The sequence below is a fragment of the Lithobates pipiens genome, unplaced genomic scaffold, assembly GCF_037356315.1.
Source record: "Lithobates pipiens isolate NorthernLeopardFrog02 unplaced genomic scaffold, aLitPip1_a1.2 Scaffold_30, whole genome shotgun sequence".
Lineage (NCBI taxonomy): Eukaryota > Metazoa > Chordata > Amphibia > Anura > Ranidae > Lithobates > Lithobates pipiens.
This window is the reverse complement of record NW_027507791.1, coordinates 19537803-19563943: the sequence shown is the minus strand read 5'-3', so window position 1 is coordinate 19563943 and position 26141 is coordinate 19537803. Positions and strand designations below refer to the sequence as shown.

The following is a 26141-nucleotide window of genomic DNA, read 5'->3' as shown; positions in this document are numbered from 1 at the left end:
GTGTTTAAGTGCCCAGTGGTCAAGTGGTTAAAGATACTTTTTTTTTTTTGGTCTTATGTAATATTCTAATTTTCTGAAATACTTAATTTTGGATTTTCACTAGCTGTAAACCATAATCAAAATTAAAATAAAGAAATGCTTGAAATACATCAATTTGTGTGTAACACATCTATCACTTTTTGAATTGAATTATTGAAATAAATTAACTTTGATGATATTCTAATTTTATGAAATACACCTTTTTATATAAAACTGAATATTTATTTATTACACACACACTTTTATTGCAGTTGTAGGGATGTGTGTCATTCATTCAGCAAACTTTTTATACATATACCCCCACCCTAAAAAGGGGTAGATTTATGAAGCAGAGAATATGATTTTCACCAACGTTAACTGGTAGTGAATCAATCACTGTTATTTGAAAACACATGCAACTGATAGATTCACCTGCAGCGAATGTTTGGTGAACGTCAGGGACACTGCTTTGTATATGTACTATTATGGGACGTCCAAATTTCTTTTTCACTTGTATATATTGCCAGGATGGGCACCACCATCTCTGAAATCTCAAATATCAACAAACTTTACCAGATATGGGACTTTAAAAGGTGCCCACTAATGTGACACCCGCATAACACTGTTATCATTTCATTCATTCAATTTATATGAAAATCTTTAAAATGATAACAAATGTACTGTATTCCAGATAATAATACATAATAAAAAAATGTTTTACAAATTTGTTTCACAGCTGTCACTGTGCCCACCCATAATCAGTGCATAGAATTACAGATAATGATCTGTTACTTTCCAAAATAGTTATGTGAACATGGGAACTGAGAAAAAAAAAGCTGATTGACTGACAGTGGACTAAAAATCTAAATCCATCATGTAATAATAATATAAAAATAACAATATAATAAACAGTAGTAGTAGTAGGATTTGTTATAATAATAAAAATAAAAACAAATAATAAAAAAACAAAAAAAAAACAGTAGCATGTTCTTTGCATACTGAGATATTTGGTGAGCACTTTTGCATTAGGAACTGTTTCACTATAAAATTAAATAAATAAAAAATGTCTATAGATGCATTGAGTAACTAGCATAGCGTAATAAAAATGGAAATCTTTTTCCATTCAATATTAATTAGATATAATGAATACATTTCCTGAAGAAGCGGAGATATTACTTTGCGAAATGGGTTGTATTATTCTACTGATAGGAATTGCCTTCCAACATGTGGAGCATGCATCATTGTCTGCATATCATGCTTTTTTATTAACTATGTCACAAGATATGAAGATGAATAATTTTGTATGTGGTTTTACCATCTTTACTCAACATTGTGGGCTCACCTCAGTGTCAGCTCTACATCCTGAAAAATCCTGATTTATGGGGTTTGTTTCCCCTTCACAGACAATAAAAAACTGTTTTATTAAAAAGTTGTAGCAAGGAGAAGATGAAGAAGATGAAGATGAAGATGAAGAAGAAGAAGACTAGATATAATAATACAATACAAATGAGTAGCAGGATGATTGTAATAATAATAATACAAAAACAAACAAAAACAAATAATAATATAATAAAATAATAATACAAAAATATGTAGTAGTAGTAATATAAAAACAAATAGATATAAAAAAAAAAAACAATACAATAAAAAATAGTAGCAGTAATATTAATAATGATAATATAATTCATTCAAAATATTTTTTTTATCACAAAATCTTAATTGTTCTACAAACATGTCAGGAACCTATTTAAAATAATACTACTAATAAAAACATATAGAAATAATATTAATAACAAAAATATTTTTATATAACAAAAAACACTTTATTATGTTAGAAAAATATAGGACTAGCAAGAATAATACTAATAAAAGAAATAGTAATTCTAATACTACTACCACCACCACTATTACTACTACTACTAATAAATAATAAAAAGTATAAATAGGTACAAGTATAAATAAGAACCTAGCATCTCAACAAATTTTAAATTTGCCACTGGCTGCTTTGCTCAAAAACGTATTTTTTTCACTTTTTACAAGTAGGTTCCAACCCTCCCCAACCTGCAGTAGCCCCCCAGCTCTGAGTGCAATCCCAGTACTGGGCGCAGCCCCCCAGATTTAAGTGCAATCCCAGTACTGAGCGCAGCCCCCCAACTCTAAATGCAGTCCCAGTACTGAGCACAGCCCCCCAGTACTGAGCGCAGCCCCCCATCACTAAGTGCAATCCCAGTACTTAGCACAGACCCCCAGCTCTAAATGCAATCCCAGTACTTAGCACAGCCCCCCCCCCCCCCCAGCTCTAAATGCAATACAAGTGCTTAGCGCAGCCCCCCAGCTCTAAATGCAATACCAGTGCTGAATGCAGCCCCCAGCTCTAAATGCAATCCCACTACTAAGCGTAGCCCCCCAACCTTGAGTGCAGCCCCCCAGCTCTAAGTGCAATCCCAGTACTGAGCACAGCCCCCCAGCTCTAAGTGCAATCCCAGTACTGAATGCTGCCCCCCAGCACCGAGTGCAATGCCAGTACTGAGCACAGCCCTCCAGCTCTAAGTGCAATCCCAGTACTGAGTGCTGCCCCCAGCTCTGAGTGCAATCCCAGTACTGAGCACAGCCCCCAGCTCTGAGTGCACCCTCAGTACTGAATGTAGCCCCCCAGCTCTGAGTGCAATGCCAGTACTGAGCACAGCCCCCCAGCTCTAAGTGCAATCCCAGTACTGAGCACAGCCCCCCAGCTCTAAGTGCAATCCCAGTACTGAATGCAGCCCCCCCAGCTCTGAGTGCACCCCCAGTACTGAGTGTAGCCCCCCAGTACTGAGTACAATCCCAGTACTGAGCACAGGCCCCCAGCTCTGACTGGACCCTCAGTACTGAATGCAGCCTCCCCCCAGCTCTGAGTGCACCCCCCAGTTCTAAGTGCAACTGCAATCCCAGTACTGAATGCACCCCCAGTACTGAATGCAGCCCATGCTCCTGTGTATTATAGATCCCCGATTGCCTCTATTTCTGTAATACCCCATAGCTGAGAGCAGCTGTCCCATCACTAACATTCCCAGTGCCTGGCATACCAACCCCCTGACATCATGGGCAGCCAGCCTGGAAGTCCTCAGATCCCTCCGCCCAGGGACTATTTTCCTGCCCCTCTCTGCTCTATTGTCACCCAGTGCAGCTCTCTGTGACCAGCACAGCTGCCATTCACTGTACAGAGATCAGGAAGTTGCTGGATTGCATGCTGGGGGGCTTTGTGAGTGAGCTGTGAACCCCCCCCCCCCCCTCCATGGCGGAGTGATCCTGGCCAGCTCCCCCAGGCAGGAAGTGGAGCCTGTAGCTGGAATCAGAGGAGTGCACACTTTGGGTTGATATGGAGGAGAGGAGATTGCAATGCTCATAGAGGATCAGCAGCCAGGAAGGAAAGGAGATCAGAGGAGTCTTCCTCACCTACTGCAGAGACCCCCTGAGTGAGCCCCCAGCTCAGCCGTGCAACAGGTAAGACTTTGATACATTGTTGTTGTTGCTGCCGGTACTTTGTATCCGGTGAGGGGATCCTGCTGTCTTGTGTATGGATCTGGCTTCTTGGAAGTTAGGCTGAAGGTTGTCTGGGCTAAATAAAGCTTCCATCAGGGCTGCGCCAGGTCCTGGCAGGTCATTGTACCCCTTCTGGGCTGCCAGGGACAGGGGGGCAGAGGCCAGTGACAGCTGCCTGCTCTCTGCTCTGCCGCTCCAACACCTTCCCTTTGTTTATTGTTACATTGTCACCATCTGTTCCTGTAGATGGCATCCAGGTATTGGACTCAGATCCCTGAGCAGGTCACAATGTTGGCAAATGTTTTTTCTTTTCTTTTTCATGTTGTTTTTTATAAACAAGTTTGCAATGTTTATAAACATTAAGAAACAACGTGGCACATTAGGATGTTTTGTAGTTATATTATGTGCCTTTGGCTTTTATGGTGGTCATATATGTAATGATTCGATCAAATGGTTCTTTACAGAATCAGATCTATCAATTGCCAAAAAGATATACCATGTCATCCATTGATTGGGTCAAATTTCATTGTAATGATCAGAAAAGCCTATAGCAGGAAAGCAGATCATTTGATATGATTGTTTAATAAGGCCATACGCAAAAAACAAAACAAAACAAAAAAACATAGGTTTCCCAATAAATGATCAATTTATTTCCTGATCCCTCTCCAAAAAGGACAGTTGATCTATAGTAGGAGTGCATACAGGGTGTGCTTGTGCACACCATAATCGCCCAGTGTGGTGCAGAGTCCCCTTGATATTTCACCTAATCCCAACCCACCCGCTCCAAAAAAAAAAAATAGTAAAAAATAAAATAATAAAAATTAAAAAATGAGTGAGATATGTATGTGTGGTTAAAAAAAAAAAAAAAAAAAAAAAAAAAAAAGCTGCGCCAGTAAATTTTCCATGTTTTTGTCAGTAAAAAAAAAAAATGCTGTGGAGGTTGGCAACACACACTTGAGATAAATACTTCTAAATGGCACCCCAATTGGTGCGATTGTTGCCCAAAAGGAGATCCTGTTCTTTTTTGAGTGGGTAGCTTAGTGCGTTGCAATTTTGTAATGATTGCAGCACAATGAATCGCATTTGAGGAGCCATTAATAAACACATCCCTCATTTTGCTGCAATTCTGGAATGGCGAGTAATATCACTCGATTCAGCCTGCAATTCTGAAAAACCCATGGTGTGAATGGAGCCTGAATCGATTTCCCCCCCCCCTTCTTCCACAATTCCCAAACCATCTCCTGATAGTACATAGCATTGGAGGCACTCTGTACGTGCTCAGTTTGGTGTGTATTGCTAGAGAGTTTGCATGTGATCAGCGCAGGGCCAATCAGTACTGTCCAGACAGGGGTCAGGGGTCCTGCAGCCTCCTAGGACAGTCAGAGGAGAAATAAATCTCCTCCTACAAGCTTTAACCAGACACTGATAGAAGTCACAAGAGTGCTTATGAGAAAAATGCATTTAGCAGTTTATATTTACTAAAATAATTGTAGAACTGGATAGACAGAAATGCAAATCCTTTGGAGGCCTGTGATTGGTTGGGGGAAGAAGAAGCAGCAGACTGATGAGCTCATCTCTCTGCCAATCTGCTTACTCCTCCTATCAGCATATTCCTTGTTGCCTATTATGAGTCCTATCTTTCTATCTATCTATCTATCTATCTATCTATCTGAGTTGAATATTGTTTTTGACTTCCAAACTGGCGATTTGCAAACCCTGCTCAAGCAACGCATGTTTGGACACTACAGACGCATATATTATATAACGGAGGTGACAGGATGATAACAGGGAGTGAACTGTTCTGTATACTGCATGGGACGAGATACTGGAACAAATCTGCCGGAAAAGCTGCAGATGTATTACGCACATTGTGACCCTTTTGAAGATTTGCTGTTTGTTTTGCCTTCCGAAGGGACCAAAAAGATTGTTCATCAAAGCCTGATGCCCAATGTGCAGTTAACGATTTGCTCATGATAAATGCTTTAAAAAAAATAAAAAAATAACCCTTTTAATAACAAACATGTCATACTTGCCTCCTCTGTGCAAGGGTTTTGCACAGAGTGGCCCCGATCCTCCTCTTCTGGAGTCCCCCAGCAGTGCTCCTGGCTCCTCCCCTGCATCGAGTGCCCCTCTCGGAGACCCGCATTCTGAGGGGACCACATTCCGAGTCCCGCTGTCTGTATCAATGGACACAGCACCCGCCTCCCGTGTCACTGGATTTGATTGACGGCAGCGGGAGCCAATAGCTGCGCTGCTATAAATCTATCCAATGAGGACCCAGGACTGCGGCTAGAGCGGCTGTGCTCATCCCCGTCTATGGAACGTTTGGGTTCAGGTAAGTAAAAGGGGGGTGGGGGGGGGGCTGCTGCACTACAGAAAGTTTTTCACCTTAATGCATAGAATGCGTTAAGGTGAAAAACCACGTGGGTTTACAACCCCTCTTAAGGGTACTTGCACAGGCTGTCCAGGTCCAATGAGTTGGATGCCACTGGCTAGTGAGGATGAAGGCTGAGGAAAGGTCCGTCCAGATCCAAAGCACACTGCAACAATAGGAAGAGATTTCCCAACCACCGCACCCCTCACCTGGCCCAAGTGGTTAGCAGGTAACGGCAACCTCCTCTTGATTTATCCAGATCACAGCTCCAACATGTTATACTTGCCTGCTCTGTGTAATAGTTTTGCACAGAGCAGCCAAGATCCTCCTGTGTGTGGGTCACACACCAGATCTTTTGGCCCCCTCCTTCCTGCTGGGTGCTCCCCAAGCAGGCATGCTCTGTGTCTATTCACACACGGGGCCGTTGCTCAGCCCCGTCCCCTCCGTCTCCTGATAGACTCACTGGCTGTGATTGACAGCAGTGGGAGCCAATGGGGGGGGTTTCATTGCATGAAGGTAAAAAACCTTGTGCCTTTGCAACCACTTTAAAGAGTCCCTGGTAGGTCTTTACTGTAAATTGTCAGCTCCCTATAATAGAAGATGTAGCTGTGTGGCCTGGTCCCTCTCCCTTCAGTGTTCCAACACACACATTCCTGTAGAAATGGCTGTGCATGTAAGTGGATGCTGTAGCGACCAATGGCTGGAACCGTGTCAAGTCAGAGCAAAAAAAATGTCACAAGCACACCAAGGACCTCCAGAATTGGTCAAAAGCTTTAATCCGCAATCATAGTTACAGCAGATGGCAATGTTTCGAAGCCATGTAGGACCCCTTCATCAGGCATGTGATTCACTGGGGTTTCCTGGATGTCCTTCTTTAATTTGGGTAATGTAATATGGTGAGCCCAGGATCACCAGCCACTTGTAAACATAAACCGTCTTTTATTGTATTCTTAAAAACAAGCAAACAAAAACCGCTTTCTTTAGCAAAAACAAATGCAAAACAGTCCATAATTCTAGTATAATAAAAATAAGGATGGCTCACCGCCAGCATACCAGTCCCACACCAGGGTTTAGGGTTCCCATCTGCTTTGGGGTACTGCAAAGGCTGCAGGAGCTCAGGAAGCAATGGGGTGGATTTACTAAAGGCAAATAGTCTGTGCAGTTGCTCCAGAGCTTGGGGGGGGGGGGGGGGGGGTACATGCAAGGAAAATAAAAAACAGTGTTTTTACTTGCAAATAATTGGATGATAGAAATCAGAGGAGCTGTCCCTCATTTCAGAGCCGCCCCCCCTCCCCCAGAACTAGCACAACTGCATGTGAAGTGCACTTGAAGGGGCATTTGCAGTGCACAGTATATTTGCCTTTTTGGTAAATCAAACTCAATGTCTACATGGGTTGCGATTCAGCAGTTGGCCCATGTGAAAGCTTGGGCAGACTTGCTGCAATTTTGAAGCAAAATGCGCAGTGTGTTTTGGGCGCCATTAATCTTACGAAAAAAAAAAAAAAAAGTTGAACACCAGCCTAGTGCATTATAGACATGTGCACTGCCGAAAAATGTTTTCGTTTTCATTTCATTTGCGTGTGTGTGTGTGTGTGTGTGTGTGGTGGTGTGTTTTTTTTTTTTTTTTTTTTTTTTCCGTTTTCAGATCATTTGTTTATGATCGCAATCTGAAAGAATAGCTAATGATTATTAAATTATAGGTATTGGAATTTCCTTTCAAATTTGGCTGTTATTGAACGTAACCAATACAAATTTATCCGAAGTTAGGAATTATCCCAAATAACAAATGCCGCATCTAAACAAATGCAATGGAACAAATTTAATAATGTTTTTATTATTAATTTGTTACACTCCATTCTTTTAAATGCTGCAATCATTATTTCAGATGATTCATAACTTTGGATAAACTCGTTACGTTCAGTAACAGCCAAATTTGAAAGGAAATTCCAATACCTATAATATAATATAATATAATAGTTTATTATTTCAGATTTTTGATTGTTTGGAAAAATTTGTTAAACGGGTTTTCTTTAATTCGGATATTTCTGAATGAACAAATTTGTCAAAATTTGTTAAAAATCGAATTAGAAAATAATTGCACATGTGTAGTGCATTATTCCACAACCTTTATTGGAGTAAAAACAACCTAAAATCTACTCCCAAACACATATACCAGAATCGCTAATCGAGCTAACCGACCACATCCCAATAGTCACTGACTCAGCAGGCTCCATGGACCCAGGGGGACCTCTCTGGAATCCCAGTTTGCTCATTGGATTTGAAGGGTATACAACCTTTATCAGAGAAGAAACGCGTCAGCATTGGGATTCCAGAGAGGTTCCTGGGGTCTGTGGAGCTTGCCAAGTCTGTGACTATGGAGCTATGGTTGAAGCGCTTCTGATATTTGTTTGGGAGTATATTTTAGGTTGTTTTTACTCTAATAAACATTGTGGGATAATGCACTAGGCTGGTACACCCCCCGCCCCCCCTTTTGTTATTTTTTTGTAGTGGCTAGAGGGCAGCAATACTGAGTGACATTCCCTTGAAGTGGAGTTTGCAGTAACACTACGACCAGGATACACATAGAGGATTTGTTTAGATTAAGTTTTGTGCTATTATTAAAGCAAAGTTCCATCCAAAAAATAGAACTTCCGCTGATCCGATTTCCCCCCTTCAGTGTCACATTTGGCACCTTTTAGGGGGGAGGGGGGGAGCAGATGGCTGTCCTAATACAGGTATTTGCTCCCACTTCTAGGGAAAGATCGCCACAGTATCCATGGCGTTCTGTGCCATGTCCAGCCCCTCCCCCCCCGCCGTCTTCTGAGAGACACCCAGGTCCCAGAAGACAGCAGGGACAACTCCAGAACGCGCAGCACGACTCGCGCATGGGCAGTACGGAACCAGGCTAGGAAGCCACAAGGCTTCGCTTCCTGATTCCCTTATTAAAGATGCCGGCGCCTCCACCCGGGGCCCGAGGTACAGGTCGGCTTCAGGTGAGGTCATCGCGGGCTCCCTGAACAGGTAAGTGTCCTTCTTTTAAAAGTCAGCAGCTACAGTATTTGTAGCTGCTGACTTTTTTTTTTTGTCCTTTCCAGATGGAACTCCTCTTTTAATGTCACCCCCAAACATGGTGTGATTCTGCCATTTAAAAATTGCTCTAAGCTCGTCACCCAAAAAAGGAGCAATAGCTTTTTTTGGGAGACAAAACACGCATACGACAGACCATTGAAGTGAATTGCCTGCCCTAGGTGTGACATTCCAAAATGTGGGAATATCTGAACGGGGGGGGGGGGGGGGGGGTGCGTGCCTTACTGTCACTTTCTTGTTTAGAAAGCATCTGCACCTAATAAACTTTTCCATTGACATACGAAAGTGGGTGTCTACAAATTTCATTGTCAGGACTTCGTTTTCAAGGACTTCATTCTCTGAGACTTGTAGTTCTTCCATATATGTAGTTAATAAAGATCCCTGTGCTGAGCTTTGTATTAGCAGAATGAAGTTGAGATCAAACTGGATTTGGTGGGGATTGTGGAACAATTATCTCTAATTTGTAGTCTTTGATGTGGCAACACCCAAAAGGGATTTAAAAGCGACGTTTTGACATTTATTGATGGTAGAAAGTTGTAGAATAATAGCAGAGTAGCAGTAATGGGCTGCAGATTTATACAGTACACTCCGCAGTGTACAGTGACCAGGCCCAATGTCTTTATTTCTTTCTCAATATTTTTATTGAATACAGTTTAACTCACAAAACCGTGAACAGACACCAAGGTCAATGGCGGAAAGTGGATTGAGAATGATATCACAGATAAACAGGCCTTTTATATGGTATAGCTCAGGGATATGCAATTAGCGGACCTCCAGCTGTTGCAGAATTACAAGTCCCATGAGGCATAGCAAGACTCTAACAGCCACAAGCATGACACCCAGGCAGAGGCATGATGGGACTTGTAGTTTTGCAACAGCTGGAGGTCCGTTAATTGCATATCCCTGGTATAGCTAATAACTACAAACATAGGCAAAAGGTAACCAGGTGAGAATTCCCATTACTTTAATGGTATAGGAAAATAACAACAAGCCATGTAATTCCCAGTGGTCAAAAGCCAAGAACAGGGTTTCTCAACCAGGGTTCAGTGGAACTTTAGAGTTCCTCCAGAGGTTGCTAGAGCAATCGGCAACTTTTATTTCTCTCAGATGAGTTCCCACCGACTCCATTGATCTTTTTAGCTATCTGTAAGGGGGTAATTCTTCCCAATGACCATCACACTAATGTATCATGAGTTGTAGATATCATCATTTTTAGTAGGGGTTCCCTGAGACCAGAAAGATATTTCACGAGTTGAGAAAGGCTGGCCTAGAGGTACGCTAATCAAGCAGTATTTCAAGAACCGTCATACAACAAATATGCAATACCTGAGATTGACCTATGTTCGTATGTATTTAGAAAAAAAAAAAGACCAGGTGTCTTCTCAAGGACCTTCCATAAATGTGACCAGAGAGCGAGTAACAGGCTCTGCTCACTGGCATCTGGTGGTAAACAGTGTTAATTTTGGAAGCAAATTTTGATTTCGTTTTAGTCTTATGCCCCATACACACGAGCGTAATTTCCACCCGAAAAATCTTAGATGTTTTTTTTTCCGACAGAATTCCACTCAAGCTTGGCTTGCATACACACGGTCACACAAACGTTCTTTGAACTTTCGACCGTCAAGAACGCGGTGATGTACAACACTATAATGAGCCAAGAAAATTAAGTTCAATGCTCACGAGCATGCGTTGAATTGTTTCCGAGCATGTGTGATTTTATTGCGAGTCCGAATTGCTTACAGACTATCTCATTTTTGGATAGGAACTTTTCCGGACCGAAAAATAGAGAACATTCTCTCAATCTTTTGCTGGCTGGAATTCCACCAACAAAAGAGAGATGGAGCATACACACGGTCGCATTTTCCGACAAAAAGCTGTCATCGGAGTTTTGCTGGTGGCATTTCCAACCGCGTGTACGCGACATTAGTCTTAGAACTAAAATGGCACTTTAGTTTTAGTCCCATTTTAGTCTTCTGCAATTGTGTTAGTTGTATTTAGTTGACTAAATCTCCAGTACATTTTAGTCGACTAAAATCTAATGGGTGTAATTAAATTGTATCGCATTAGTTAACATTTCTCTACAATTTCTAAACTCTTTATATACTGCTGGAGTGAAAAATCAAATGTTATTATTTTATTGTATTGAGGTATGGACATGCACTACAGACAAGTGTTAATTTTGAAGTTTCATTTTTAGTTTTAGTCTTTTGATTAAAATGGCATTTTAGTTTTAGTCCCATTTTTTTAGTCGTATTTTAGTCATCTCAGTTGTTTTAGTTGGCGAAATTAACACTGGCGGTAAATGATCAAATGTAAGAAATAAAGAATAAAGACTGAAGGTGAAAAAAAAAAAGAATAAGAGGGAGGATAAGAGTAGGAAACCAAAGAAAAAGGGATCACGAAGAAAGTAAACCCCACCCCAGGGAATCCAAGGCCAGCAACGGTGGATTCGTCAGAGTTTCCTATATGTCCAAAAAACTGGAAGGCGGGCTCGTCCCTGGGAACTAATCCAACCAGGGTTGCCAGGTCTTACAGAATTTGTCTTTTAGTGTCCAAGTATCGCCGTAAGCTTCCGATGTCTTTATTTTTCTGGGAGGAGATTTTGGGGTGGGGTGCGGTGATCTCAGTGGCTCGCTGAGACTACCATCAGTCCAGACACCTGGCGGATCCAGACTTCCTAAGTCTGATCAGTCCAATCTCCGCTGAAAATGGGTCACAGGAGTGTAAATGGAATTGCACTCCTGTGACCCATAAGAGAAATAAAAAAATAAAAATAAAACTCATGCTGGACTTATTTTCCTTTTTTTTTAATGCTAGATGTGTTTAGGTGCAGTTTGTGTGTTAACAGTCATTAATGTACTCTCAAAAACAAGCAAACAAAACGGCTTTCTTTTGCAAAACAGCCCATAATTCTAGTATAATGAAAATAAGAATGGCTCACTGCCAGTATACCAGGGCTCACATGTGAAGGTAGCGGCGGCTCCACTCCCAGTCTTCTCCATGTCCTCTTCCCCCCCCCCCCCCCCTCCATTGGCTGGGCTTCCCCTGCGTCTCCTCTGCATCACAGGGTCCGTGCGTCTCCTCCCTACTCCTCCTCCTAGGCCAATAGGATGGCTTCTCCTTTCAGCCAATCAGGAAACGGGTCTCAGGACCAGCTTCCTGGTTGGCTGGGAGAACAATCTGTGTGACAATAGCCCAGAGCCAACTTTTTTTTTTTTTTTTTTTTTTTTAAGCCTATTAGAGCCTCTGGTTCTAATCGCTTGCTTTAAAAAACACCTATTGGCATCGGATCCGGCAGTGGCGGCCCATCCATTTTTTATGAAGCATGTGATTTAGAGCCAAAGGCCAATAGGCTTCAAAAAAGGGGGGGCTCGGGTGCAGAGCACTGGGAGGGAGGAGGAGCACAGTCGCCATGATGCAAGGGAAGCTGTGGCCCGTCGCCTGAAAGGGTCCGGCATTTACAATGGAATAGGGGTTGCCACACAGTCTGGGTTTTGAATCGTGTGTCCAGATTTCAATCCACCTGAAACCCGGACAAATTATTCAGACAGGGAGGGTGAGGGGGTACTAAGCGCCCTGTATTACTATTTTCTTTGGTCGCCCAAAGGTGTCCCAGGTCTGTTTATAATCCTGTAGTGTATATAAAACAAAAAAAATAGCTGTGCGCGGCTAAAGTGTTCGGGTTTGGCTTGAAGAAAAGTGGCAACCCTAGGTGGCATGCATTTTTCTCAGCGTCTTGTGCAGATCTCTGCTGGGTCTTGAAACCTGCGGGAGATCTTTGCACGCTAGGAACCCCTGCAGTGCACACACATGCAGCAATATGTATGCTGTAGGAGTTCTTATCTTCTTGCCTAGGAGAGAATGACATAGAAGTTCAGCAAAGAAAAAAATCATCAAGCACCTAAACAAAAAATAAAATTAATATTTCAAACGCTAATCCACTTACCTCCTAAGAATGCTAATTTCTGTCTGATCCAACGTCACCGTCCACATACTTTGGTTCTTTTCACAAAAGTATTAGATCAACATGTCAACCAGACAGCTATCATTTACAGAGGGAGAGGTCAGCACTGGATTCTTATGTATTGTACAAGTATTAATTGTATTGTGTAAATAAAACTTAAAGCAGATCTAAGGCTCGGTTCACACAGGACGCGGCACGACTTGCAGCGCCGCGACCTCAGCGGCGACTTGCAAAATGACTTCTGTATAGAAGTCAATGCAAGTCGCCCGAAGTCATGCCAAAAGTAGTACAGGAACCTTTTTTCTAAGTCGGAGCGACTTGAGTCGCTCCTATTAGAACGGTTTCGTAGTACAGAACGGGGGCGACTTGTCAGGCGGCGAAGTCGCCTGGACGAGTCGCGCCTGTGTGAACCGAGTCTAAGCCTTAATGTCTGTCATTGCACAAGTTCTTGTAATATCAAAAAATAACATTTTTGGTTTTATCCTGCTTTCAATTGCCTTATGCAAGCAAACCTTACTCACAAGGACTTCTTTTCCTAGAGTAACAATACCTAAACCTGGTACACACTAAAGCCACAAAAACACAATCCGAAATCCCACCAGCAGAAGACCGATGAGAGCTTTTGGTCGGAAATTCGGAAAATGTGTGTATGCTCCATCGGACTTTTGCTGGTGGTATTTCCGCCAGCAAAAGATTGAGAGCAGGTTCTCTTATTTTTCCGACGGAAAAAGTTCTGATCGCCTGTAGCAGTTCCGACACGCAAAATTCCTACGTGTGCTCGGAAACAATTCAACACATGCTCGGAAGCATTGAATTTAATTTTCTCGGCTCATCGTAGTGTTGTACGTCACCGCGTTCTTGACAGTCGAAAGTTCCGAGAACTTTTGTGTGACTGTGTGTATGCAAGCCAAGTTTGAGCGGAATTCTGTCAGAAAAATCTTGTATGTTTTTTTCCGACGGAAATTCCGCTCGTGTGTACGGGGCATAATAATTTTTTGTTGGGTTAAACAAAAAATAAAAAAAATTAAATCCACCTCAGTCAGAGCCGCTGTACTAACGATCCCACGTCAGTACAGCGATCTCCCCCCGCTGAGCTGTTGTGTTCTGACAGCTCCGGTCAGTAGACAGGTGCAATTAATTTTGTTCTGAATATATTTTGGTTTGTTTGCATATATCCGAATTAACGAAAACCCGTTTAACGAACTTTTCCCAATATTCGTATATTTGAAAAAAATCTGACATTTTAAAAATGAGAAAATCTGAAATGACTAACTCATAATAACTTCACTTTTACTAGCAATAAAATTATAGGTATTGGAATTTCCTTTCAAATTTGGCTATTGGTGAATATATGGATAAATTATTTATCTGAAGTTACAAATTATCCGAAATAAAGAATGCCGTATAAAAACAAATGGAACATAACTAAATAATAATAATAATACGTTTTTATTATTATAGTAATTTATTTGTTCCGTCCCATTTGTTTAGATGCAGCATTTGTTATTTTGGATAATTCGTAACTTCGGATAAATTCATGTTCGTTACGTTCACCAACAGCCAAACTTGAAAGGATATTCCAATACCTGTAATAGTTAAGTTATTCACATTTTAGAGTTTTCGAATTTCCTAATTTTTTTTTTTTTTTTTTTTGCGAATTGCAATACTAACAAATGACCCCCAAAAAATTAATGCATTAGGCTATGCACACCTATGCTCTCCGCCATTGGAAAAACCTTTGCCCTCTATTATCTGGCTGCTTTGTTTATAATTAGCAGAAACTAGAATGTGCTGAGATTTTGGAGGCAATCAATAATCTTGACTAGAGATAAATTTACTTGCTAAGAGCATAACATAATCCCTCCTAAATACCAGAATTTTCCTTATAATATCTACTCTGTGGTCTGAAGGAAGCCTGGAACCAGGGACTTTTCATCAGTTCTAAATAAATCCTAAATTGTGTGTAGAGATGACTATGGAAGAGTGGAGAGAAATTCTCCTGAAGTTGAAACTCAGTTGAACCATTTAGGAAAGTTGCTTGGGGAAAAAAAAAAAAAAAAAATATATATATATATATATATATATATATATATATATACTGGTGCTGACCAGTGTACTTTGATGGTGGGAAGTCTCCATACTGTCAGAACACAATAGCTCAGTAGGGGTGATTTCCCCCATCCACCTCTTTGTGAATGGGGTAATCAGGTCAGTGTGTAGGTGTTGGGTGTACCCTGCTGTAAACGTAACATGCTGCTTTTTATTTTTAATTTTTTTTACCTGCATGCTGCTTGTATTCTGCAATCACTCTTGAATTTTACTGGCCTCCCTCTCCTTCCTTCCTTCCTTCCTTCCTTCCTTCCTTCCTTCCTTCCTTCCCTCTCCTTCCTTCCTTTCCCTCTCCTTCCTTCCTTTCCCTCTCCTTCCTTCCTTTCCCTCTCCTTCCTTCCTTTCCCTCTCCTTCCTTCCTTCCTTCCTTCCTTTCCCTCTCCTTCCTTCCTTCCTTTCCCTCTCCTTCCTTCCTTTCCCTCTCCTTCCTTCCTTCCTTTCCCTCTCCTTCCTTCCTTTCCTTCCTTTCCTTCCTTTCTTCCTTCCTTCCTTCCTTTCCCTCTCCTTCCTTCCTTCCTTTCCCTCTCCTTCCTTCCTTCCTTCCTTCCTTTCCCTCTCCTTCCTTCCTTCCTTCCTTCCTTCCTTCCTTCCTTCCTTCCTTCCTTCCTTCCTTCCTTTCCCTCTCCTTCCTTCCTTCCTTCCTTTCCCTCTCCTTCCTTCCTTCCTTCCTTCCTTCCTTTCCCTCTCCTTCCTTCCTTCCTTCCTTTCCCTCCTCTCCTTCCTTCCTTCCTTTCCCTCCTCTCCTTCCTTCCTTCCTTTCCCTCCTCTCCTTCCTTCCTTCCTTTCCCTCCTCTCCTTCCTTCCTTCCTTTCCCTCCTCTCCTTCCTTCCTTCCTTTCCCTCCTCTCCTTCCTTCCTTCCTTTCCCTCCTCTCCTTCCTTCCTTCCTTTCCCTCCTCTCCTTCCTTCCTTCCTTTCCCTCCTCTCCTTCCTTCCTTCCTTTCCCTCCTCTCCTTCCTTCCTTCCTTTCCCTCCTCTCCTTCCTTCCTTCCTTCCTTCCTTCCTTCCTTCCTTCGTTTTTTTTTTTTCCTAATATACTATCCAATTATTGCAATGCCTAATTCATTTTATTTTTATTTTTTTTACCTGTAGGAATTACATTTTCTTTTCCCTTACAGTGCCATACGTGTGTGCCGCTGCAGTGTAGTAGTTGTGTGATTCCTAAAGGTTCCAGAGATTGGCACAGAGTGCCATCACGTGGACTTCTACACTACAGGAGGGTCACATGTGCATCCTGCCTGGCATGCAGCTGTCCACCTCCATTGGGAGGGAGGCGGCACTGAGTCATAGGTCTTGTGATGCTCTCTGGAGAGAAGCTCCGCTTGGCATTGATTTTCTACTTGGCAACTGTTTTAGCCCACAAGAATTTGGAGGCTGTGTTACAGAGAGAGCATACACCCAGCTAGGAGAACCCTGGAAATGTGATGGGTTAGTGCTTCCACAAATGATATTTCAGTGTTTGTTAGATGCCAATGTGTTGACTCACCTTCTAGCTGGTTGTAGCTGTTCGAGTCTCCAGCCAGAAATCTCAGCACCTGATTTCCCTGGTCTGCGCCCCTACCCAGGGGGTTCACTTCTCCCTTTATGCTCTAGGGCTGCCATTCTCAACTTTTTTTTTTTTTTTTTTATCATGGATGAAGCCTTGAAATGCCATTCTGGTCTCACTGAACCTTTGCCTATATTAACTAAAGCTGGTTGATGGTCAGCTGGAATGTTGTCCCTTGCAATGCAGGTTAGTGGGATGAATTCTCTTTTATAGTGAAGGTTAGTGGGAAGACTGCTCCTTTTTAAATTGGTGGTCGGTGGGAAGAATGCTCCCTGCATTGGTGGTCAGTGGGAAGAATGCTCCCTGCATTGGTGGTCGGTGGGATCTCGATTCTCTGTTATCGGTGGGCTGCCAAGGCTGTTGCTCCACTGAAGTCCACAATCCAAATAATGGGCCACACACTGAAGATTTTTTTGAACTCCATTGAAGATGAGTTGAACATTTTTGGTGTGTGGCCAAGTGGGATGGTAGCTTGAGTGTTTGCTGGGCAAATTTAGTATTATTTGTCCTACCCTACATATGTGCAGCTCCTTTTTGCTAACTATAAGCTGGTCTGAGCCGTTGCTGTTTCTCCTGACCTTTCCTTTAGGTGATTTCTAGTGATGACAAAAAACAAAATGTTCCATATATGTGGGTGTCCACCTGCTGCTTCTGGAATTTGTGTGTTGACATTGATAACAACATAATATCTCCATAGCTGAACAAAGACCTTGTATGATTCTAACATAAGAGGCGGATTGATTTATTAATGGCGATGGAATGCGTTCTTATAGCAAAGTGTCCACAAACAGGTGGAGTAAGGGAAAACGTATCAGAGAGGCGACGGAGCTTCTCTATGATGACTGGTTACTGGCTAAATATTCCTGAAAGTTGTTACTGAGGGCAAATTAAAGCTAAACTCTGGGCTGGAGACAAAGCAAGGCCAGCCAAAGACTGTTCAAATCTCGGCCTGTTCAGCCGTGAGAAGACAGTGGTTATCGCTAGCGGCTATAGCAGTGAGTCAGGCATGGTGGTAAAAGCCAAGTTGATTAAGTTGGTACATTCAGCCTGCCCATTAACTGTTTGAATTTAAACCGTGTATGGTCGGGCTTACCGTTGCTTGTTTTCAAGTGTCAGGGGTCTCCAAACGTTCTGAACAAAAGGCCAATTTACTGTCCTTCAGAAGTTGAGTGAAGAATGCCCAATCATTGGTATTAGTGGGCAGAATATTGCCCCATTGTTTATATTGGGTGAGGGGGTAGTGCCCCATCATTGGTATCAGTGGGAGGAATAGTGCCCTATTGTTGGTCTTGGTGACAATAATTGTGCCCCATTGTTGGTGTAGGAGGAATAGTGCCTTGTATCAGTGGAAGGCATAATGCAGGGTACAAGTGTAACATTTCTCTAGCCTGGACTTCAGCTTCAGATTCCGCTGGATTGTTGACTGCATTTTCAGCAGACACAGGCAAGAGGTTCAGATGCTGCCTGAAGTTTATTGAATTCATGATCTCAACACTTCAAGACAACTGTGCCAAATGCTTAGCCATAGTCCCCATCCTCCTAGCACATAGCTCTGGCCGGGAGGATTGTGGAAAGTGTCACTGGAAGCTAATCCCTGCAGAGAGGAACCATTCAATGGTGGAAAGGGAGAGTCTGTCCATAAGCGGGCACTTGAATCATTGAAGTGTTACCTTTTTTTTTGCATTGACCGTTCCGGCTAATTACAAGCTATTCTCCACTACAGTGGATAGATTTGAACAAAGGAAAACCTGCACGGGTCACAAGATGTTTTCTTGCTCTACTCCTGCTGATGGACTGTCACCTTTCCAATGCACCTTTTTCCGATATGTGTTCCTTCCCACAGATCTAAGCAGAGGGGGAATCTATGTGAGGCACTGGCTGGCAAGATAAACTGTATATGTCACCTAGGTTTCTCACAAACATAATTTGAGGGGCTTCAGAGTTTATGGCTGATGTGGAGAAAACCAGTTTTTTCAGAATATTAATACTTTCTGGCCTGAGTTCTGGAGCCTTTTGAGCTTTGGGATGGATAAAGTCACCATTACTAGGTCCATATCTTACCTGGTGGCCAGACCTCATTGTTGGTCTCAGGTGTACCCAGGGCTCTTTTTCTCCTTTTTAAATAAGTGAGCTAACTGGTGCTCAGGGCTCCCTCGCCCTCCCCCCCCCCCCCCCCCCCCAAACATTAGGAATGGCCCAATAGTTTTTTTTTTTTTTTTTTTTTTTTTTTTTTTTTAGCACCTGCCTCCTAGGCCGGGCCTTTTGGCTGGGACCGGAGGAATTTTTTTTTATTCCTGACCGGAGGGCCTGGCCATTGTATTGCACAATGGCCACTTTTTCACTTTCCTCTACTTCCTTCTCCCACACTTTCTTTTTATTTATTACGTGTTCTTGCATAGCAAGAGTACTTCTTGTTATCTCACGTATATATTATTATTGCCAAATTTACCACCCTAGCTCCTCCCACAGCTTTTACACTAAATATACCGAAACGTGCGGATTGTTCCCGATTGGTGTGCTATTACTTTGTGGAATGGTTCACAAAATATCGTCATTTTTGCGGCGAAATTTGTCTCATAGGAATGAATGGAGAAATGTTCAAAACTAGAGTGGGAGGAGACAGGCGAGGAGACAGGGGAAGTATAGCTCCTCCCAGACAGCTCTGAGGGGAAGTATAGCTCCTCCCCCACAGCTCTGAGGGGAATTATGAAATTAGGAAATTTGAAGGAAAAAAAATATTTTTTTTTTTTCTAAAATGTAGGTGGAGGCAAGAAGACTTCACACAATTTCCCCAGAAATTGTAGCTTTTCTAGTTACCTTTGTTTGTCACGTTTTTGTGTTTGTCACTTGCACGTGTGATGAGTAGGGTTGCAGGTCCTCTGGCCTGCCCTGAAAGTCTTGGGAGGGGGTGGACATGGCCTCCTGGCTTAATTCACCCTGTCTCTTATGGGGTCTCCCTTCGGGGGAGCCCCACCTAGTACTTGGGTGGGTCTGTTTCGGCAGACTTTCCAAAGAAAGGGGTCTTGTCTGGTTTCGGCCAGATAGACCACAATTTAAGTACCCTTGTCCCTGTCTTCTTTCTTCTTCCTTCTTCTTCCTTCTTCTTCCTTCTTCTTCCTTCTTCTTCCTTCTTCCTTCTTCTTCCTTCTTCCTTCTTCTTCTTTCTTCTTCTTCTTTCTTCTTCTTCTTCTGTTTTTGAGTGTTTCACACACCATGGGCTTTCAACAAAAAAAGTTTGGTCAATTCTGAGGAAAGAAGAATGCACTGGTGAGCTCTGCAGCATAAAAAGGCATGGACATCCACAGAATACAACGCGGGGGGGGCAACGGGTCAATTGCCCCCTCCGAGAATACCGGCAGCTGATGACAGCACGGCCGGTTCCGCGGGTACCTGCGCTGAGTGGACGGGTGAGGGGGGGGGGGGGCAGCTGGGCAGCTTAGGAGGGCTGCTGGCCAATTAGGAAGCCAGCAGGCAGGGGAGCAGGGAGATGACATCATCTCTCACTGCCCTGCATCCCTCCAGTTCCGCCCTCACTGTGCAGGAAGCTGTGTGCAGCAGAGAGATTACATCATCTCTCTGCTGCCTATCTTTACTCTGGACTCATAAAAAGACCACCTTAGCAGAAAAGTGACACAGTAGGTGACAATCCGCAATGTGTGGCAGACTACATGGCAAGTGGCAATCCGCAATGTGTGGCAGGCTACGTGGCAAGTGGCAATCCGCAATGTGTGGCAGGTGACGTGGCAAGTGACAATCCGCAATGTGTGGTAGGCTACATGGCAATCCGCATCTGGTGGCAGGCGACGTGGCAAGTGACAATCTGCAATGTGTGGCAGGTGACGTGGCAAGTGACAATCCGCAATGTGTGGCAGGCTACGTGGCAATCCGCAATGTGTGGCAGGCTACGTGGCAAGTGACAATCCGCAATGTGTGGCAGGCAACATGGCAAGTGACAATCCGCAATGTGTGGCAGGTGACGTGGCAAGTGACAATCTGCAATGTGTGGCAGGCTACATGGCAATCCGCATCTGGTGGCAGGCGACGTGGCAAGTGACAATCCGCAATGTGTGGCAGGCTACGTTGCAAGTGGCAATCCGCAATGTGTGGCAGGCAACGTGGCAAGTGACAATCCGCAATGTGTGGCAGGCTGCGTGGCAAGTGACAATCCGCATTTGGTGGCAGGCGACATGGCAAATGATACCCTCAGGGCTCCCACTGATTCTGCATTATGGTGAGTTGAACCATTTCATTTTATATTACAATGTATTAATAGAAATAATGCGCTTCAATCATCCTGACACCATAACAACCATGGTGCCGTAATGATTGAAGTGCCAATACTAGCCATTTCCCATATAAATTGCCCCCCAAAAAACATATTTTATAGCAGTGCCCCTCCCGAGATTAGACTCTGGATCCGCCCCTGATACAACAGTGGTGGATGATTGCAGGCTCCTCTCTATGGAAAAGAAAAACCCATTCACAACATCCGGACAAGTGATGGACACTCTCCAGGAGGTGAGCATATCCTTGTCAAAGTCTACAATCAAGAGAAGACCACAAGGTGCAAACTATTCATAAACCTGAAGAATAGAAAAGCCAGATTAAACTATGCCAAAAAACATCTAAAAACGCCAAACCAATTCTGGAAAAGCATTCTTTTGATGGATGAAACTAAGATTAATCTGTACCAGCATGACAGGAAGAAAAAAGTAAGGAGACGGCTTGGAACCGCTCATGATCCAAAGCACACACAGTCATCTGTGGTCACATGGTGGAGCTTGCAGTGTAATGGAATGGGCATGCATGGCTTCCATTGGCACTGGGTCATTGGTGTTTATTGGTGATGTGACAGAGGACAGAAGCAGCCGGATGAATTCTGCAGTGCTTAGAGATATACTGTCAGCCCAGATTCAGCAAAATGCAGCAAAGTTGATTGGATGGTGCATCACAGTACAGATGGATAATGATCCAAAACACACTGCAAAAGAAACCTAGGAGCTTTTGAAGGATAAGAAGTGGAATATTCTGCAATGGTCAAGTCAATCACCTGATCTCAACCAAAATGAGCATGCATTTCACTTGCTGAAGGCAAAACTCAAGGCAGAAATTCCCACACACAAAGAACAGCTGAAGACAGCTGCAGGTAGAGCCTGGCAAAGCATCAGAAAGGAGGAAACCCAGTCTTTGGTAATGTCCATGGGTTCCAGACTTCAGGCAGTCAATGCCGATAAAGGATTCTCAATGAAATCTTAAAAATTTTACATTTTATTTCTTTTTTTTATAGTAATTTGTCCAATTACATTTGAGCCCCTATAAATAGGGGGACCGTGTATAAAAATAGTTGCAGTTCTTAAAATTTGTTATATATAGATATATAGATAAGAAATGTATATTAATATTATTCAACCCCTTGAATTAAAGCTGAAAGTCTGCACTTCAAATTCATTTGGATTGTTTCATTTTAATTTTATTTTGGTTGCATACAAAGCCAAAAGTATGGAAATGTGAGCTGACTGGTGCTCAGGATCCTCTCTCCATTTATATATGAGAGTTGACTACTGATTCAATCCCTTGCCCTCAAAAAAAGTTAGGCTGTCTTCACCTGTTGGAAGCCCTTAGTCAGGCACCCAGTATTATTATTATTTGTTTTGTTACTTATTTTTTTAATTGCTGTTCCGAACATGAATACAGAAAAAGGAAAAATTGCAATGGGGCCATTTTAGCTCTTAGAAAATAATGAAGCAACATTGTATAGATATCTTCATCAGCAAATATATTATTTAGTTACATAGTTAGTAAGGTTGAATAAAGACACCAGTCCATCCAGTTCAGCCTGAGTGAGTGTCTACAATTGTCCCTATACCTGTACATTGCACACTCATATCAGTCCCTACCCTCAAGGAGCCCACAATCCAAGGTCTCCATTCATATACTAGGGCCAATTTTTGGACACAAGCCAATTAACCTACCTGCATGTCTTTGGAGTGTGGGAGGAAACCGGAGTACCCAGAGGAAACCCACGCAGGCACAGGGAGAACATGCAAACTCCAGGCAGGTAGTGTCGTGGTTGGGATTTAAACCAGCAACCCTTTTTACTGTTAGGTGAGAGTGCTACCCACTACACCACTGTGCCACCTATAAAGTTATTGATATCTGTACTAATAGAGCAATTTTTATTTTTAAAGCGGAGGTCCACCCTAAAGTGGACCTTCCGCTCATTGGATTCCTCCCCCCCCCTCTCCGGCGCCACAATTGGCACCTTTCAGGGGGGAGGGGGGTGCAGGTACCTGTACAGTACAGGTATCTGCACCCACTTCCGGGATAGCTCTCTGCGGAAAGGGGCGTACAATACGCCCCTTTCCGAAAGTCCCCCGCTGCCTGCTGGGAAACACACAGATCCCAGAGGCAGCGGGTCCATCCTTATTGCGCAGCGCGACTCGCGCATGCGCAGTAGGGAACCGGGAAACGAAGCCAAATGGCTCCACTTCCTGATACCCATACCCAAGATGGCGGCGGCAGCACCCGAGAGACGATCGAGAGATCGGTTTTGGGTGCCGACATCGCGGGCGCGCTGGACAGGTAAGTGTCACTATTTTAAAAGTCAGCAGCTGCAGTATTTGTAGCTGCTGGCTTTAAAAAAAAAAAAAAACGCGGACTCCCGCTTTAACAAACAAAAATAAGTGAGGAAGAGAAGTGGAGTAAAGAGAGTGAAGGAGAAAAAAAAAAAGTCAAACTGATCTGAGATTAATTAGTAACATGAACATGGTATGGATGAGCAGATGTTGTGGCCCTCCCCCCCCCCCCCCTTTTTTTTTTTTTTTTTTTTTTTGGGTACAATATGGACTTGCTGTACGAAACCATCCTGCATCAACGCTATTTTTGTTGTTGCCTTTCTGGACTAACCTTCTTGGACTGTTACTGGGTGTCCCTGTATCCTGAATGGTTTACCGCTGCCAATACCAGTTGAGCCTGTGCCCCTGTGTTGCATCGTAGGTGAGGTTGAAAAAAGACACAAATCCAACCTGTATGTGTGATTATATGTCAGTATTACATTGTATATCTCTGTATATTGCGGTCATTCAGGTGCTTATCTAATAGTTTTTTGAAACTATTGATGCTCCCCGCTGAGGCCACCGCCTGTGGAAGGGAATTCCACATCCTTGCCGCTCTTACAGTAAAGAACCCTCTATATAGTTTAAGGTTAAACCTCTTTTCTTCTAATTTTAATGAGTGGCCACGTGTCTTGTTAAACACCCTTCTGTGAAAAAGTTTTTTCATCCCTATTGTGGGGTCACCAGTACGGTATTTGTAAATTGAAATCATATCCCCTCTCAAGCGTCTCTTCTCCAGAGAGAATAAGTTCAGTGCTCACAACCTTTCCTCATAACTAATATCCTCCAGACCCTTTATTAGCTTTGTTGCCCTTCTTTGTACTCGCTCCATTTCCAGTACATCCTTCCTGAGGACTGGTGCCCAGAACTGGACAGTATACTCCAGGTGCCGCCGTACTAAAGTCTTGTAGAGCGGAAGAATTATTGTTTTATCTCTGGAGTTGATCCCCTTTTTTAATAAATTCCAATATTCTGTTTTTATAAGCAATAGGACGAGCACCACACCAGTAGTCATAGGGGGTTATTTACTAAAACTGGAGAGTGAAAAATCTGGTGCAGGTCTGCATAGAAACCAATCAGCTTCCAGGTTTTCTTATCAAAGCTTAATTGGAAAAAACTGACGTTAGAAGCCACTGGCTCCCATGCACAGATGCACCAGATTCTGAGTGCCCCCGTTTTGTTAAATCTCCCCCATAGAGCCCACAATGGTGTTTAAATTTTATTTTATTTGAGTAACTAGTGGAGTCAGAGAGCCAATGTGTTTTCGAGGTTCAAACAATCTCCTTTTTATCAGGGAAGCCTTGATGAATAGAAAGCTTGAACCCCCAAAACGCGTTGCTTCTCCTATTCCATGAATGATTCAGTGAGGACCATTCTGGACTCCTATGACCATCAGTGTGGTGCCTTTTTATTACAGCTTCTTAAAACCCAACAGAAGCTCTTACCCTTCATCACTAGGCAAAAATGAAAAAATACATTTTGGCTGGAGTTCCATTTTTAGTCCCATGCGCTTTGCCCGCAGGGATTCAGCTGGCAGATTTCACCGTGTCCTCATTTTACTTCTCTGCCGGTTCTCGGGTCCGACCCGCCGTGCAGTTTTTAGCGGGGACGGTTTGGATATTTATCTGTCTACTCTTTTTGTGTCAATAGAATTACTGATACTAAAATTACCTGAAGTGACTCATTTCTTTCTATTAATACGCCTGCCAGCTGCTGCCCCGCACACTTACATAACTGCCAAATGCAAATATATAGAATGAGTAATGGAGAATTAATTTATTTACGTTCATAGTAGTAGAAGGGCGGCCAGCACATCGGATAGGAATGCCGTTATTAGTAGAGATATATAGAATGACCCCCATTAACCTTCAGAATTCTATTATCCACATCGGGATGAAGATGTCATACGTAACAGGAAACTTTAGCCTATATTGAGTCATTGTTGCAAAAGTAAATCTGAGAATAATTGTTTAGCAGTAACATCAATAATATTGTAAGCTCCTTGAGGGCAGGGACTGATGTCAATGTTATCATCCTCTCTTTTTTTTTTTTTTTTTTTTTTTTTATAATGTTGCGCAAATAATGCTAAAATATGCTAAACTAGCCTAAAACGGAGCTCCCCAAAAGAAACACCCAATAAAAATTTTTTTTTTTTTTTTTCTCTCTGCAAATTTCACCTAAACAGCTAAGTGAAATAAACTCGCTCACCCGTATACCTGACATAAATAAGGGTGTGTACAGTGATTTCAGCCAAATTGCTCAATGTGGTAGCTTGTTTTAATTTATTTATCTGTTTATGTGAAATTTGTGGAGGAAATGAAAAAAAAAAAAAAAATTTTTGAGTGTTTCTTTGGGGAGGTCCATTTTAGGCTAGTTTAGCTTCTTTCTTCCTTCCTTCTTTCTTCCTTCTTTCTTCCTTCTTTCTTCCTTCTTTCTTTCTTCTTCTTTCTTCTTCTTTCTTCCTTCTTTCTTCCTTCTTTCTTTCTTCTTCTTTCTTCTTCTTTCTTCTTCTTTCTTCTTTTTTCTTCTTTTTCTTTTCTTTCTTCTTTTTTCTTTTTTCTTTTTTTCTTCTTCCTAAAAATCGTACGAAAAATGCTGCATTCGAATCGATTGTACGATAATCAGATTATTCGTACAGAGCTTTCGAGAGCTGATCAGGACAGTTCATCCTATTTATTTATTTATTTTTAACGCACGATTTTCATTTAATACATTTAATCCGTACAGCTGTCCTTCAAAAATGCAATACAATTGCAATAAAACACGGGACATCACTTCCCAATTTTTATTCTGTCGTACGATAATTTTTATGACTTTACTAAAGGCATCAGATTCGACGTGAGATTAGCATACAAAAAACAAAACCAAAACAGACAGTGATTCGTCAGATAATCTCATCGTGTGTACGG

General features: G+C 42.6%; 1 protein-coding gene across 1 annotated transcript in view; it reads left to right on the top strand.

Annotated features, from left to right (window-relative positions):
- Positions 1-3146: 3146 nt before the first annotated feature.
- The window catches only part of PTPN21 (protein tyrosine phosphatase non-receptor type 21), a 105920-nt gene continuing 82925 nt past the window's right edge, over positions 3147-26141 (top strand). The window contains exon 1 of the mRNA XM_077463735.1: positions 3147-3501. The gene's annotated coding sequence lies outside the window, so the exon portion shown is untranslated. The remainder of the gene's footprint in view (positions 3502-26141) is intronic.